This window comes from Protomyctophum bolini (genome assembly GCF_963924005.1).
Source record: "Protomyctophum bolini genome assembly, chromosome: 22".
In the NCBI taxonomy this organism is placed as follows: Eukaryota; Metazoa; Chordata; class Actinopteri; order Myctophiformes; family Myctophidae; genus Protomyctophum; species Protomyctophum bolini.
Window position 1 is genome coordinate 12,733,122 of NC_137883.1, and position 11,947 is coordinate 12,745,068.

Below are 11,947 nucleotides of genomic sequence, written 5' to 3' on the forward strand. Positions count from 1 at the left end.
TTTAGAGAATGTTTTTACATTTTTTCGAATCTACACAAAAACAATCCCATCTGACCATCTTGGGAACAAACAGCTCGACAGAAAGCGACTACAGTTAGAATAATAAAACATGTCCTTGACTGCATTCCTTACATCAAAGGGTGTATGATAATAAATAATATAACAAAACATTAGAAATATAATAAAGCACCATAAGTCTAAATGACTTATGGCGCTTTTGTGTCTAGACAGAAATGGATGTTGGTTCGCATTAGACGTCACGTTCTCATTTGTGAACCTATAAGCTTATGCTAATTTAAAACATCTATCCCCCAAATGAAACGGTTAATATTCCCACGTATAGGTCCTCGGGGATTGTCTTGTATCTACATATTTAAAGCAGAGCTTTGACAACTGTGTTTTCACCATTTGCATATAATAACACTTAGACCGTCTCTGCTGCTACTCTCAATTATTCACCATCTCCTGCTCTCAGTGTTATGTCTGTGTTTATCCCTTGGGGAGCGTGTGTGTGTGTGTGTGTGTGTGTGTGTGTGTGTGTGTGTGTGTGTGGCTATACTTAAGAGGGCCAAATGTCCCCGCAAGTAAAATAGAATTTGAGAAATAGACATCGTGAGGAACATTTTCCTAGTTGTTTTAGTGTTGAAAAAATACATACATTTAGAACCACGCTTACATAGGAAGAAAGCTTCATGTGGGAGTTAGTTAGGAGTTGGCATTTAGAGGTCAGGTCTAGGGATTAGCATTATAGTGATGCCCGATTTATAGTTGTAATATTGCGTGCCGGTGTTGCCCACTGGAAATAGCAGATCTGAGCTTGTAGAGCAGCTATTTTTGGTGTGCGACAGTGGCGCAAAACTGTATAACTGGCAAAACTGTACAATTTTTTTTAACGATGTCTTTTATCAAATACAATATTGATATCCTCATGAATGAGTAGTAATACCGTGCGTGCGTGCGTGCTTGCTTGCGTGTGCGCGCGCGCGTGTGTGTGTGTGTGTGTGCGTGCGTGCGTGCTATCCAGGGACCATGCAGTGATTGTCTGCCTCTAGCAAACTGATCTGTCTTCCTCAGATCAGGGTGACAGGTCCCTGCGTGTCACACAATGGAGAGGCCACCCCCCTACACACGCGCACACACTGACACGCACATACACACTGACACGCGCACGCACACACACTGACACACACACACACACACACACTGACATGCATGCACACATAGAGAAATATACAGCCAGATGGGCGCATGTCCCCCATCGCCAGACAAATTAAGTTTGGGCCCCTCCGATTAATATTCAGGCAAAGCACTGGCTCTATATAATTGAATCATGGTGCCATGAGTATACAACAGGGGCTCCTTTAGTTGCACGCACGCACACACACTTACACTTGATTGCCAGCTGTATTCTGGGTCTTCCATACTGTGTGGCGACTGGTTTTGCATGCACCCCAGCATCCATTTTCTGTGGGGACACTTACAGTCTGGAAAATAGGCTGTCAAAGTATTAAGTACATATTTTGTAACTCAGGTCATTTTGACTAAGAATAGTGGTTAAAATAAATCCAGAATGTTTTTGTTTTTTTATATACATTTTTATTGTTTTAATATATATATAAGACATAACAAACAGCTAAGACATATAAACAATAAAACAAACGCCAGACTATAGTACAATGCGTAATAAACGTGAGTAATTAACCTATCATGATGAACAGTTGGACACATTAACTAGACCCATGTTTACACTCTCAGAGTTACATTTAACTAGCATACTGTATATATACCCTCACATTCTCACAATGAAATGGTTTGGAAGGGATTTCCATCCATCCATCTTCAACCGCTTATCCGACCGGATCCCGAGGCGGTCCCGGCAGATATTGGAGGTATAAACCCTCCATCCTTGGTCTACCCTGAGGTCTTCTTCCAGAGGGACGTGCGTCGAGGACCTCCCTAGGGAGAGGCTCAAGAGGCATCCTAACCAGATGCCCGAACCACCTAAGCTGGTTCCTTTCCAAGCAAAGAAGCAGTAACTCTACTTCGAGTCTCTCCCGTGTGACTGAACTTCTCACCCTCTAAAGGAGACGCCAGCCACCCGTCGGAGAAAACTCATTTCGGGAGAGATTTCTCTGTAGACGGAGAGCTTTGCCTTCTCGTTCAGCTCTCTTTACGGTGAATGCTATACCGCCCCTGCTGCTCCGATTCCCCGGCTGATCTCCTTCTCCGTCCTCCCTTCACTCGTGAACAAGACCCTGTACTTAAACTTCTTTTGTTAAACTAACTATTACATTTCCCTATATCGGGGCGCCCGCTGGCCTAGTGGTCCAGGTGCATGCCACATATAGGCTTTATTTGGCCTGACAACGCGTCACGTGCCCTGTGCATGACGTCCTTTGCTGCATGTCTCTCCCCTTCTCTCTCTCCCTCTTTCCTGTCCATCTTCACTTGAAAGATGGACAGGAAAAGCAAAACATAATAATTAGAAATAGCCCTATATTTCAATAGCAATGATTGCTATATAATGATTATAGTCTAGAGTTTTTGTTCAGTAATAGGAGCCAGGAGAAAATTTCAGAATACCAAGTTCATCCAATCAAGAACTCATACAGAATACATGATACAATTTTGAAATTGGAAGACATGATTTTTTTCGTCTTATTTGCTTTTAATACGTGTGAATCGAGAGAAAGGGTTTCAACTGCATTGTATTAGTTAACCACCTACTAAGCTGTGCTACTTTGATGAGTAGCACGGCTTGAAGTCGTGCGGTAAAAACTGGGAGCTGATGGTAGGTGTTGCGCTCCACCTCAGCATATCATCTCCCAGTGGTCTAGCGCATTCAACCAGGGATAGACTCCCACACCCTGGCTGTTACCGACAATAAGCCTCTCTGACTTACTCACTTACTTTAGTTAACCTCCTATTGTTAAAACACACACGCACGCACACGCACGCACACGTTGGACAGTCATTTGCATCAGTAGACAAGCGTGTGTGTTGTTTGGTCTCCTCCATCAGTGAGTCAAAGCATTGTTTCAGGGACACTGCGTCATTGTCCGAGGTGACGAGACGGTGCCACAGTAACTAAGTATATACTTGAGTACTGTCTGTACTTATTTTTCTTCAAGTTGATTACTTTATATCTGCCACTTTCGACTCCTGACGCTACATTTTTAGCAAGTGATTCCTAGGACCCAAACAGCCTGTGGTGTTGAAGCTGCTATAAGCAATAATATGTCAAATTTGTAATGACCTTTAAATTCTTTTATTTTTTGGTATTCAGACAGCCAGCAATGGGTAAAACGCTCCCCAAAAAATGTAGTCTCTGTGACACATCTAGGGGCCGTAATCCGCATTCAAAGATTTTCCTAGAAGCTTTGTCATTGGTTAGTCATTGCGACCTCGACCAATGACAAAGCTTCTAGAAACATCTTTGAATGCAGATTGTGGCCTTAGATGTGTCACAGAGACTACATTTTTTGGGAGCGTTTTACCCATTGCCGGCTGTCTGAATACCAGTAAATAAATAAAAAGGTCATTACATTTTTGACATATTATTGCTTATAGCTATATCCTCGTGCAGAGCTATGGCGCAGGAGCGGCAGTGGCTCGGGTAGAGTTGCCTGTTAGCAACCGGAAGGTTCCCAGTTCGATCCCGGGCTCCCCCTGAGCTTGTGAAGTGTTAGCCTGGCTAATAAGCCAGACCGAATCAGCCGTTGGCAGAAAGAAATTGCCTGCACACGATGTGATTTGAGTCTGCGTTATTAGCCAGGCTAGTGAAGTGTGTCCTTGAGCAAGACTCTGAACCCCTAATTGATCCCGATGTGCAGGTTGCTGTATTGCACTGTTTCCACCGCCATCTGTGTATGAATGTGTGTGTGAATATGAATATAATGCCCAATCTATGTAAAGCACCTTGGATAAAGGGCAGACGCTACCAATATAACGGTAAAATGCATGAATGTATATACTCCTCAGTCAGAATCCATACCAATTACAATCTAATACTGTACATTTTCACCCAGGGAAGATGCTGAGCACTATAGCTCAGAAGGGAGATCCTCTCTACCCGGCTAGACGCTCACACCTTTTGTCAGCATCTCTCGCAGGCACACCCCCTCTTTCACATGCATCGCCCAACACACCCCGCCCACGCAGGCACGCATGCACGCGCACACACACACACACACACACACACACACACACACAGTCACACACACAAACACTTCCCCCAGTCTCTTCTACTTCCTATCCTTTTGCAGTCTGCCACCTTCACAAGCTGTGATGCACCAAGGTGATATGAGCACGACACACAATTCAATTTCAATTCAAAGGGCTTTATTGGCATGAGAAAACATACGTTTACATTGCCAAAGCAGAAAGAACAATACAACAATACAGCAATACAATCAAAACAAAGATTATGTACTTTGAAGGTCAGAATCTTCAATAGATCAACTTCTGTGTACCAAGATCACTCGATGCAGGTATAGTGCAGGAATATACACAATGATTAGTCTTTAGGGTGGTTGTGTTCCATTTGATATCCTTCTCCTATCACAGCAACTCACAAATCTTGCTGCTGTGTTTGCACATTGTTGTACTTCGCCCAGCAGATATGGGAGTTTTTTGTCATTGGTCATGTTTTCAAAATCTCCGTGTGTGGTTGTAATCTGTGGGAAGTATGTGTCTCTGATGTCTTGGTACAATGGACAGATGGTTAGGAAGTGTAGCTCGGTTTCCACTTCGTTTAGTGTGCAGTGGGTGCATAGTCTGTCTTCTCTCGGGATACAGGTCTGCCTATGACGGCCTTTCTCGATCGCGAGACTGTGCTCACTGAGTCTGTACCTAGTTACGATTTTTCTTTGTTTTGGGTCAGTCACGGTGCTCAGGTATTCTGCCACTGTGTATTCTCTGTTTAGGGCCAGATAGCATTCTAGTTTACTCTGCTTTTGTGTTGCTTCTTTCCAATGTGTCAGATAGTTTTCCCTTTGCTGTTTTATAATTTGGTTTAGTCCAATGGGTTTTCTATCTCGTGGCTCTGTTTGTGTTTGTGCCCGGAGTTCCAGGGCCAGCTGGCTGAGGGGGCATCTCTCTAGAGTTTCACTGTGTGTGAGTGCCTTGTTATGGAGTGCATCTAGGTCACTTTCTTTTAGGTGGTTGTAGAACTTAAGTGCTCTCTTTTTTATTTTGATTATGAGTGGGTATCGTCCTAATTCTGCCCTGCATGCATTATTTGGTGTTTTCCGCTGGGTACGGAGAATTTGCAGAATTCTGTGTGTAGGGTCTCGGTTTGGTGTTTATCCCATTTTCCAGGTCATGGTTTGCTAACACACACACACACACACACACACACACACACACACACACACAAATATGTCATCTCTCACCTCTCAACACATTATCAGTGTTGTTGTCTTTGAAATACAGAACCTCTCACCCCCAGACTAACCCTTTCAGCAAAGGCACAGTACAGCAGTGGTTTTGAACCTTTTCAGGTTGAACCGGGGACCCCCCGGTCTGACAAACACTTGGACTAGTAGGAGTTGATCGAGGCATTATATTTGGTTTGACTCGGTTCCACAGGTAGATATTGTGATAATAGCCGAAGTAAAACAAATAAATAAATAAAGCTATGGTCGGCCATTTTCACAATTGTTTGAAAGAACAATTGTTCTTTCTCAGGTAATATTTCCCACTTTGGCCAATAATGTAATTTATTTGCAGCATTAAAAAGATCATTAAATAGTCATTTGGAAATGCGCAGATGCCCTGCATTATGCACTTACACTGCATGTTGGTTTGTTTACTGTTGAGTGAGAAAACAATGTTGCACATTAAGGTACCGGTAATCATCTGCTGGGGACCCCCCTCCCCCCCCCCAATCATTTGGGGACCCCCCTGGGAGTCCTGACCCACAGGTTAAGAACCACTGCAGTGCAGTACAGTTACAGTACAGTAGTACAGTACTGTACGGTGTCCCCGACAGATGAGGTTATTATCAGGATGAATAATTAGGCCAGATGTCCTGTGTGCCGCAGTAATACCCATGCAGCACGCTCCCCTGAGTCTGTAGCAGACAGCTGAGACACGCAGGAAAGTCACCACACACACACACACACACAAAGGTAAAGGACGGTTACACTTGCTTTACATTAAAACAGCATGCTGTCTTTAATATACAGTGACAGATCAGATTAATGATTATTATAGAGTTTTGGAGGAGAGGAGAGGACTCATGCAAACACCAGACCATGCAGCTGAATGCTTGTCTGCCTGCAGTCTGCATGTCTATCTCTGTCTGCATGTCTATCTCTGTCTGCATGTCTGCCTGTCTGCATGTCTATCCACCCCATTTGACCTCTCTGTCTGCATGTCTATCTCTGTCTGCATGTCTGTCTGACATGTTTGTCCAGTTGACTGCATGCAGCATACAGAGTGAGAGAGTGAATTCTCTATTCTGAAAACTAGATGTGCATTTGAATTATTCCACCGGTACACTACATTACACTACACCACTCAGCTCACTGAATGAAATAGGCCAAACTAAAGTGCGTGCGTGTGTGTGTAGCCTATCAGCTGGTTAGGAGGACGCAGCATCTCCTTATAGGAATCTCAGCTCCCTCCTTGCCTCCACACCGTCCGTTACATTATGAAAGGTCATCATATAATGACGCATAATGTAAACCAAATGTTACGTCATGTACTGAAGTTCATCTCTAGTCTGATACTAGCGGTCAACTATAGTATAATTGTAGAATACACACCAGATGGCCTCAGCATGATGTCAAATGCACAGAAACGCTAGCCCTCAATTACAATCTACAGTACATGCATGTCATTACAAAGATTACCCATGAATCTTAGCCTCCCTAGTCTGGGGGGACGGGGGACGGGGGACGGGGGGTGGGGGCATTGCAGTGGCGGAAAAAAGTATTCAAATGTTTTACTCATCAATATCAATACTACAATGTAGAAATATTCTGTTACAAGTATGTCCGATATTGACTCTTTTGCCAATATCAGATATCCCGATATTGTCCAACTCCTAATTTCCGATATTGATATCAACCGGTATCAACCGATACTGATATATGCGGTCGTGGAATTAACATATTATGCCTCATTTTATTGTGATGCCCTGCTGGATGCATTCACGAATGTAAGGTTTTCCAAATAACAATAAACATCATTAAATTCAGGAGAAATTTCAATTAATTAAAACTGATTAAAAAACATTTTAATGCCAATATTGGTCAATAATATCGACGGCCGATAATATCGGACAGCTAGTAAAAGTCCGGAATTCAAAATGTATTGAATAAAAGTACAAAAGTATTGGTCAAATTGGACTTTAAAGTGCCGAAAGTAGAGAATGTACTGATTATGCAGAATGTCTCCATTTCTCAAGTCAATTATGTTTTGAAAATAGCAGATATACAAGCTCATAATTGTGAGCTTTATCTGCTATTTTCAAAAGGCCAAAATGTATATATACTGTAGGGCTGAAGTGGGTCATTTGTAATAATAATCCAAATCTACAAAGTAACTAGTAACTACTCGCTTAATGACAAAATGGTGTAGTAAAGTAACTACTAAGTACAATTCCAAGGTACTTTAACCCATTCTGACCTGAGATCAGATTCATACGAGGTTTCCACTGGACACACACTGGTATGATGAACCCATTGTGACCTGAGATCAGATTCTAAAAATGTCAGTCGTTCTTCGATTTTTCAAAAAATAGCAGACCTACAAGCTCATAGCGCGCCACTCGGTGGCGCGCTATGAGCTTGTAGATCTGCTATTTTTCAATAGCTAAAGCATAACGTGATGCCAACACCAAAACGGGTTCCCGTTCAGAATGGGTTAAGAGGCGAGTGTCACAATTCTTACTCTATTACATTAATTTGACACCTTTTAGTTACTAGTTACTTTGCAGATTTAGATAATTAATATTTCATCAAATTATCAAACCAATTATCTTGGGTTGCTTTTTAGTATAAAATTGGGTCGGTGTTTAATGATCAACATTATAGGCCAATAGCATATATTGAATAATATATATGATTCTGACATGGACAATCTGCATAATGAGTACTTTCACTGTTGCTATTTTAATTATGCTAATGTAGGAGTGAAGTTCAGCCATGGGCAGTGCCGACTGAATCTCTTCTGCACCATCGCCCACGGCACTTACACTTAACACTACTGCTTTTATAGATACTTTGACCTAAGATTATGAATGCAGGGTTTCTACCTAGAACAAAGTTTTTACACCGTAAAGGCACTCCATACTTTACTATAATTGTCCTTACGGAAGAGTAGGCTAGTACAATCTGATGACAATAATACTCATAGCTTTGGGTATGTGTGCGTGCATGTCATCCAGGGAGCTACTAGGCAGAGTAATCTAGTAAGAGAGTGGCGACACTAACATTGACTCCCATTGTAACAATGGAATGCAGACGTGCTCATTCTATCTCAATGGGATAGTTCCAATGTTTGGAACTATAGCCCATACCATAGGCACCCGCTTTGCGGAGAGATCAAAGTGTGTCGCCACTCTCTTACTATTCCACTCGGCCACTAGGATGAGACGTGTGACGTCCCCAGGAATACTGGATCCTTTCCACTGTTTACCTTTCACTGACTGAGGCATGCAGTTGCCTGGCAACACCGTGGCACTGTATCACACGCACGCATGCACGGCCACGCATGCATGCACACACGCACGCACACACGCACACACACACACACACACACACACACACACACACACACACACGCACACACACACACACACACACACACACACACACACACACACACACACTCTTTCATATCCACTTTAATTGTGCGTTCGTATTCCAACCCTGTCTCTCTCTCTCTCTCTCTCTCTCACACACACACCATGTTATCATGCCTCTCTCTTTCTGCTCTGTAGTCATTCAAAAAGCATTCAATTCATGCAGATTTGTATGCTTTGGATGTATTGTTGCTATCAGGCTGATTTTTTTTTTTTTTGTTTTTTTTAGTTTCTTTACTAAATTAATGCTCTATTTGGTCATACAGTAGGCTACTAAAAGTAGCAAAACAGCCGATGTACAAGCTCAAAACGTGTTACATCACAATGCGTTTTTAGGTTGTATAGACCTGCTCTTTTTGGATTTGAATTCTGAAAATAGTTTTGGAGATATGAGGTTTCCAGCCGACAGCAATACTTGAAATTTGATGTTTTTTAAGTAGAAATGTTCAGTTTCTGAACATTTTCACGCACCGTATAATGATGTGCTAATGCTGAAAACAGAGACACAGAGAGGTTATTGGATATGGTCATGTGTTTATCATCAAAGTACACAAACTACACAACCGTGCATGGTCAGGCGAACACAATGCGTCTGTGCCTGGACTGAATCACTGATGTGCTGTTGGTATTGAATGGTTTTATGGAATATGGATTCGCATCTAAGGGGAATTCAGTCAGTGCTCAAACAGAATGTGTGGATACCGTATATACATATATATATATATATATATATATATATATATATATATAAATACATACCGCTGTAGGCTACACTGCTCTAATCACTGTCACTTCTTCTACCAGTATGTGATCCGTACTCCCCAAGGGCGCTGTGTTGCGTGCATGTACTTTTATTACTAGCCTACTTGTGGGGGCCAAATGACGTACCCACAAGTATTGTAGAATGTGAGAAATAGACATACCTGTACAGTATGTGAGGACAATTTTCCTCGTCCTCACAACATAAATTGATGGGGTTTTTTTAACGGTTAAAAAAAAGATTTTGGGAGTTAGGCTTTTATTGTAAGAAATATATATATAATAATTAACAACACCAATCTTGTTTGGGGGTTGCTGGCACAAGATATTTGCAGATGGGGGTCTGTGGGCCAAATACATGTTAATTTGGTGGTCCACTGGTCCTCAATGTGAACGGTTGTTTCGCTCAATCCTGGTCATCAAAGTTGCACATTACAAGTGTAATGTGCATTATATTCTATTCTGTAGTGTACACAGTAAAATCCTGAGAGTTAATTAATGTATTAGGTCGAAAAGAGAGTGCACAAATGGAACCAAATGGACCCATATAAGCGCCCGGGGTTTTTTCCAGGATATTTCTTCTATTCCTGCTGTGTTTGCCTTTGCAGTTTAATAATTTGTGCTCTGCGTGAAGCTGCTGGTAGTAACGTTTCTATCAAGCTGTCTCTGAGGCGAGCTGCTTTCATGTGTTCTACACAGGCCCTTTGTGCCTGTACGCCTCTCTCTGTTCTCTCTCTTACACAATACCACTGCTGGAAAGGAACTTCACTTTTACTTGAGTATTTCCAATACTTTCACTTCTACTCCACTACATTTCAGAGGCAAATATTGTACTTTTACTCAATAGTTCAATGGTTAATATATTGTGCCAATCGTGGCATGAGGGCAGATTTGACATGGCTTCCTCCTCCAAAACTGTATTATTTATGGCTCACCAGTAGTCATGTTTATGGCTCACCAGTAGTCATGTTTATGGCTCACCAGTAGTCATGTTTATGGCTCACCAGTAGTCATGTTTATGGCTCACCAGTAGTCATGTTTATGGCTCACCAGTAGTCATGTTTATGGCTCACCAGTAGTCATGTGAAATTCATACGTTGAATTTCTCAGTCGAATTTGCCAGGATTCCCAATTTGCTTGTTCCTTGCATTCCCAAGATGCGAAAGGAAGGCTATTTCTATCCTCATTTTATTTGAATTGCATTTTTTTGTAGAGACCTTTTCACAACTACTTAACCACTTAAACCCCATTATGGGGTTGACCAGAGTCACCTAGCGGTATTGCCGTATACTCAAGCGGACATAAGGCCCTATTTTATCCCTAAACTTCTTTGCCTTTTATGCTAAAATAGGGCCCATGGGGTCATACATGGGGACGCACAAAGCACTTCTTTGGAGACGGCGTGCCATCGCTCAAAAAAGGCTGAACTGTTTTTGTTTTGCTCACAGCGCATATGAGTGACCTATATTTGGCTACGCTGCCAACAAAAGGATTATTACGCCGAAGTTACATAAATGTGTTGTAATGCGATGCGTCTGTACACTATGTGACTTTGTTGAGCTCCAAACCAAAGTGATCTAGGCTCTTTAAATTATTGGTCCAAAGTGATCTAGGCAGTGGTGGAAAAAGTAGGCTACTCCCAGTTTTTACTAAAGTAAAAGTAAAAAAGTATTTTCATCAAAATGTACCAAAAGTAGAAAAGACTAGTTATGCAGCATGTCCCATTTCATGTTTTCAAATGTATAAAAATCTTCTGAAAATAGCAGATCTACATGTTCACAACGCGATCGCTATTTTCAAATATCTCACATGTATATATGGCTGAAGTGGTTAATCTACAGTATGTTTTGTAATAATAATAAAAAACTACAAACTGTACAAAGTAGCTATATAGTAATTAAAGTTTTCAAAATAATGTAGTGGAGTAAAAGCACAACATTTGGATCCGAGATGTAGTGGAGTATACAAGTAAAAGTATTGGAAATACTCAAGTACAAATACCTTAAAATTGTACTTACGTACAGTACTTAAGCAAAGTACTTAGGTTACTATTCACCACTGTATCTACATGTATAGGGTTTAAAGTCTCTTGTCTACCCAGCAGTGTTTCTGATCCCTTTCTCGTCTCTCTCTCTCTCTGTCTCTCTGTCTCTCTCTGTCTCTCTCTCTCTCTCTCTCTGTCTCTCTCTCTCTCTGTCTCTCTCTGTCTCTCTCTGTCTCTCTCTCTCTGTCTCTCTCTCTCTCTGTCTCTCTCTCTCTCTCTCTCTGTCTCTCTCTCTCTCTCTGTCTCTCTCTCTCTCTCTCTCTCTCTCTCTCTCTCTCTATCTCTCTCTCTCTGTCTCTCTCTGTCTCTCTCTCTCTGTCTCTCTCTCTCTC